This window comes from Pundamilia nyererei, unplaced genomic scaffold, assembly GCF_000239375.1.
Source record: "Pundamilia nyererei isolate P.nyererei 1_Seehausen unplaced genomic scaffold, PunNye1.0 scaffold00039, whole genome shotgun sequence".
Taxonomy (NCBI): Eukaryota; Metazoa; Chordata; class Actinopteri; order Cichliformes; family Cichlidae; genus Pundamilia; species Pundamilia nyererei.
The window spans coordinates 2540113-2545808 of NW_005187440.1; the positions used below are offsets into that span (position 1 = coordinate 2540113).

Genomic DNA, 5696 nt, shown 5'->3' on the forward strand with positions numbered 1-5696 from the left:
ACACACACACACTATTAGTCGTACTCGTACTCCCACTGATTAGTACACCAATGTCCCGAGTTAACCCAACTCTCAACTGCCATTCTTTTTCATGTTTGGTTGGTGAACATTGCTGATCCCTCTATAAACGGTTCAAGCGTTCCTTTGCAGCTTCTCTCCGTTTCCATCTCGGAGTCTGACATTTGGTGAAAGCTGCATGCAGGCGTGCGCTCGCTCCCGCAGCCAGAGGCATTTCTAGCAATGGAGCTGCACGCACAAAATCCAACATGCAAATCTCTGCCTTTCAATCCCTATGTGCAAATCTCACACATTAGGACGGTTCCCAATGCATGCACACACAAAAGTAATCACTTTTCTGATAAAGTAGATACCCCACTGCCCTCACATTCAGAGTTTTTAGTGGTTCAACACTTCCATAGAAGTGCAACCTTATCCTTCCAATTTATGTTCCCTTTCAATCTCAGGGCAGGTGCTGAAATGGCAAACTAAATAACTATCAGTTTTATAGAACGGGCAAGAGAAGGGGAGGAGAATAAGAGAAAATAAGACAGCACTTCCCTAACAGTAGCTGTGTGTGTGAGAGAGGGAGAGGGAGGGAGAGAGGGAGAGAGAGAGCGAAAAGCAGAGGGAAGGGAGAGCAGAAGAGCTTAGAGAGGGGATCTGCATTGCAAGTAGCTCTGAGTGCAGCAAGCGGTGGCTGTTTTTTCTCAACCTGTTTTTGTTTTTCTGGAGAGGGGAACAAGAACAAGGAGAAGATCCGAGCGGAGGAGTGCAGTTTATAAAAGTCCAGGCTGTGTCTAAAGCTACAGGGAGGACGAGGGAGGAGAGAAGCCGGGAGGAACACAAGGCAGCAATGGATAACAGAGTCCAGTCTGACCCTGGGATGGCCTGGATTCACACACTGCTGCTGAACTCCATCCAGCACACACATTAGGCTGCTAACGCCACTGAGGTACAGTACTAAACATACACCAGCAATAACTCTGAAATAACAAATTAAGTCATGAAATCAACACACACATTCCATCTTGTCTCTGATATCAGACGGCTGCTGTGAGTGGAAGTTGAGTTGCCCGAGAGTGCAGGCTGTGCTTTGTGTGATACACTTGAGGAAAGTAGTGCTGTGCAGCTCGTCAGGTGCATTGCATAAATATGACAGCTTATAAACTCTCAGCTGGATACAGGAAGCATAGTCATGAGACGGGTTATCAGGTGTATTGTCTACCAACAAAAGGCGTCCATTTGAACACATTCTTTAAAGCCATGTGTGTGGTAGAATCAAGTTAATAGCTTAACCATTGTGCTGGCTTCCCCGCTTAGGCAAAGTCTGCAGATAGTCAAGTTACCCAACTCAAATTGATGCATGTATCCTGCCAGTGAGATTATTAGCTTCTGCTTTAATGTATTCTCTTGGAAGAAGCTGCTTCTTGCATCTGTAATGTTTCCAGCTGCTCCCTAGGCAGTGTAGACTAAGGTGAGCCTTGAATGTGATGGTTACAGTGGAGCAGTGAGTTGTTGCAGAGTGGGGCAGGTAAGTGCATGTCTGGAATATGCTGGATGAAGGGTTGTTAAAAACTACACAGGGCTGAAACTTGGCACTTCAGCTCAAACACGCTGCTCTGTTCTCCTCCTTGTTAGATTTTAGCATAATACTCAAATCCACCTCTGTGTTTGTGGCTCCTGGCTAAGAGCTTGTTACTAACCCTTCCCTTTTCTGGCTCCGTGTGCTTCGAAACGTGTGAGTGCTTGTATTAATTAATGCCTTCATCTGCATATGTGACACGAAGGGCTTATTCAAAAGCTCCAAACTGGCCAAATTGCTGACGCCGCTTCATCAGTGAATAAAACAGTAATGCACCAATGACATTTAATAGCTGGAAGCTGCTGTGTTTCTCTCGCTCACCCACTGAGAGAGAACACTCTGACTTGTTCTGAATGTCTTTCTACTATCATCAGCAAAATCCCAGGTGATGGCTGGCCCTCTTTCTGCTATCCTGATGACTAAGTGCGTTGTCATGTGAGTTGACTGCTGCCGATGATGATGGCGATGACGACGATGATGATGTGTATGGATAGTCTGGAGATTCATATTTTGACTGGAGCACAATTAGATAGTTGTGAGCGGTTTTGTGGATTATCTGATTTACTGCGGTGTGTTTGTCTCGAATGAGCCATATGCACATCATACGGGCAGAAAGTGTAAATCAGGACCTTGGACTGTTTTACTACACTTTATTACAGGCTGGAGATCGTCTCTCTGATAATCTATCTATCTTTTTTCACATTGGAGGGGAAGAAAGATGTTTGATGACTGACTTGTTTTTCTTTCTGACTACATTTTTTGGCCTCCCAGCAAATGACTGAAGTTCTGATTTCACTCTGCACGCCTGCACAGATTTATAACTTTGCTTGCCGCAGGAGCCCTGCCTTTCCCCAACACTTCCTCCCCCACACAACTGCATGTCTGCAGAGCACCTGCCCCATCACCTGCCACTCAGACACTGGCTGTCTGAGTGTGTGTGTGTGTGTGCATGTGCACATGTGTGTGTAGGTGTGTGCAAAGTTTAGGAAAGCAATCCTGGATGCCACACCTCTCGATCCTCCCACCTCACCTATCCCTGCTAACCTTGCATGCAACTGCTTCCCTGTTTACCTCATGGGATTTATAGATGTTCACAAACATTGTCATAAGTGCCTCTGCTCTGGTTTCCTCACTCACCTGTTTTCCTTAAAAACTAGGCTAAGATCACTAAGCAGCACTGACTGAGAGCAACCTGTCATTTAACCATGAGTGACACTGATATTTTAAACTTACTTGGTCATGTTCCTTTTTTTTTTGGCTTGTGGCCTAAATAGCAGCAGTGTTAACAGCCCATAATAGCAGCCTTTTGCTCCTGCTTGTGTGCTTTCGAGTTTCTTTGTTTGTCTCCTGCCTCAGCTTAGCGGTCAATTTCAGAGGAATGAGTGTGCCGAGTCATCCGGGGAATGTGGAAAAGTGTCTCCTGCGTATCATCTGGGGGTAGGGCGCCTCTCAAGTTGGACGTGAACTTGTCTTCAAAACCTGTACTCTGAAACAGGCCACCTACTGAGTTAAAAGCCTCTGCACTCAGTTAATAATGATAAGCAAGGCAATGGCTTTGATTTGTATTTAGAAACTTTTTTTTTTTTGAGGCAAGCAGGAGGCTCCAGCCTCGCTTTGAAAACATAAACTTTTTACTTTTTAGGCAGCAGTCCATGGCTGTGTCAGAGGGCTTTTTGGCCCATATACAAAGGTTAAAACCAACAGAATTTTGAAATCTAAACCCAGGGGCGATGTGTACAGAGCACTGCCCTGACTGCGTTGCTGCACACCTGTCTAAGACTGTAGCCCCAGGTTATTGACTTGGCCAGTGAGACGCATCGTGTGTTCACATTTGGGCTCGTGCACGATAATGCATTCTTGGGTTTGGAAGCAGTGCCCTTCATTAAAATGTTTTCTGCACATCTGTGCTCTTCAGGAAAAAAAACAACATAAACCAGGTGTTGCTTTCACATTCATCTGCAGCATGTCTTCTTTCCCAATTTAAAGGCCATTCAGCTCTCTTTCACACCCACTAATCCCCTTGATGCTGCTCGTATTCACAGTTTGGTTTTGAATAGTTTACAGCTTTAGCTCTCAGCTAAACACGAATCATTTCTGAATGGTCATCTCATCAGGCGTGCTCCACTTTTGCCTGATCACATTTCAAAACAACTTATAGCTTGTCCGTGCCTGTCCGCTTGATAAAAGCGAGGAGCATGGGTAGGGCTCGGTGCTGAGAGATACTGTAGTTAAAAGTGCAACAGAGAGCGTGTGTGCAAACACAGGAGCTGATGAATGCGAGAGATGCAGCAGCAGTTCGGTGTAAAGTAGGTCAAACTCTCGAGAGCTCAGCTCGTGGCAAAAGATGAGATTAGGAATCAAAGTGCTCTGATTGACAGTTGAAGAACTAACAAACTCTCCATCCTCCTGTTCAGCAGACAGATGTAAGCCATAAACTAAAATGAAACCAATGCAGTTGCATGAATGGCAGTCAGTTATTAGAACTCTTCTGGGCTAAAAAAAACCCCCCAAAAACATAACAAAACAAAACAACCCAGAGTAATAAATTGAAAGGATGTGGTTTGTGACAGGCTGGAGCCTCCCCCAGCTACCACTGGGTGAGAGGGAGGGTACACCTACAAGGTCGCCAGTCTGACCACACAGACACGGGGAGAACATGCACACAAAGACCCAGTTAAATGGTTGTCGAACTCAGGAGCTTCTTGCTGTGAGGCAACCTCTGCTCCACTGTGCCACTTGAAAACAAAATGTAAACTTTTATCAACAAACCAAATCATTTGGAACTATTTTCAGCTGTGGAGTAATCCGTATTAGATGTTTGAGTATTTAGAGCAGCATATGTAGGACTGAGTTTAAACTATAGTTGTACAAAAGGGTTAGGTTTGTGTATGGGATTTCCTATGCCCCCTGAATGCACCATCGGGGTGCATGTCCGCAACTTTAGTTCAGGGACAAACGGCAGCCGAACAACGGACAGTGTGTACGTTCATAAGACCAAACCACACACATACACACCCACACACACTCTCTCGTCCGGCTGCGGGCACATTCTCAATTGGAAATACAAAGAATGACAACTTTATTCCTGGACTCTGCCTGTTTGTTCCTCTCACATCTGAACATTTGCAAGTGTTCTGACCCGACACTCTGAAGTGATTGCTGCCAGCTCAGATTTCTTTAACCCTTCTGAACAATAGTGATTTGCTTATGTTTGTAGTAATGAATAAAGACACCCAGGAGTATAAGAGTACTGTGTTTAAAATATTTTTTAGCATGGAGGAATATGTTTTATCAGCCTCTGGATATATAGCATTGGGGTTTCTTGCTAATATTTTAAGGTACAGTGTAAAGTGTCCTGAACTTCTTCTGTGAATTGGTGCTCAAATTAGCTAAAGAGAAAAAATATATAGGATACTAGCATTAGCTAGTCAGGTAAGAGAGTCAGTTAAATCTAATATGTATGAATATCTAAAGGCATTTATCTAGTGGTTGGAGAAAAAGAAGATATTTGAAGACTTGATGATATGTATAATGGAACGTTTACTATAAAAACGACATGCTTGCTGAATTTTAACTAATCTGATTGGGTTTAACTTTTCATATCTCGGCATAACCTGCAAAAACAGCTCTCCTTTTTTTCAAATCTCATTGCATTCTGATAACCATCCTCTGTCAGAAGGTGCTCATTATCAGATTTTCTGGATTTACAACCTGTTGGATCTTTGGCTCTCCATCTACATGGTAGCTTTTGCGACTCCTGACAAAGCACCATAATTAGATCAGGTTATTTCCATAAGTTTTGTCAATAGCTCCTTTGTGTCGTTGCTATCCTGGCTGCGTGTCTCTTGTGCATCAGCTTATCTGAATGCAGTTGTCATGGCGGATGAGTGAAGCCGGGAGTGGGGGGCAGGAGAAAGGTTAAAGGTCCAAAAGTCTTGGCGTTTACGCGTGAGATGGTCGCCATTTTTCCAGGCTGTTAAATGAGGGTTCGCTGTTTGTTCATCTCTGCTAGCAGGAAGCCCACTGGCCGAGACAAGGTTAGAGAGGGCCTCTCTACATGTTGTCGGTTTCAATTAAAGGCTGGGAGCCCCTCTCTCTGCCACACACACACAGA

The 5696-nt window shown here is 44.4% G+C and overlaps 1 protein-coding gene across 1 annotated transcript in view; it reads left to right on the forward strand.

Annotated features, from left to right (window-relative positions):
• The first annotated feature begins 620 nt into the window (after positions 1-620).
• Positions 621-5696, forward strand: part of arhgef19 (Rho guanine nucleotide exchange factor (GEF) 19) — an 18547-nt gene continuing 13471 nt past the window's right edge. The window contains exon 1 of the mRNA XM_005730765.1: positions 621-952. The gene's annotated coding sequence lies outside the window, so the exon portion shown is untranslated. The remainder of the gene's footprint in view (positions 953-5696) is intronic.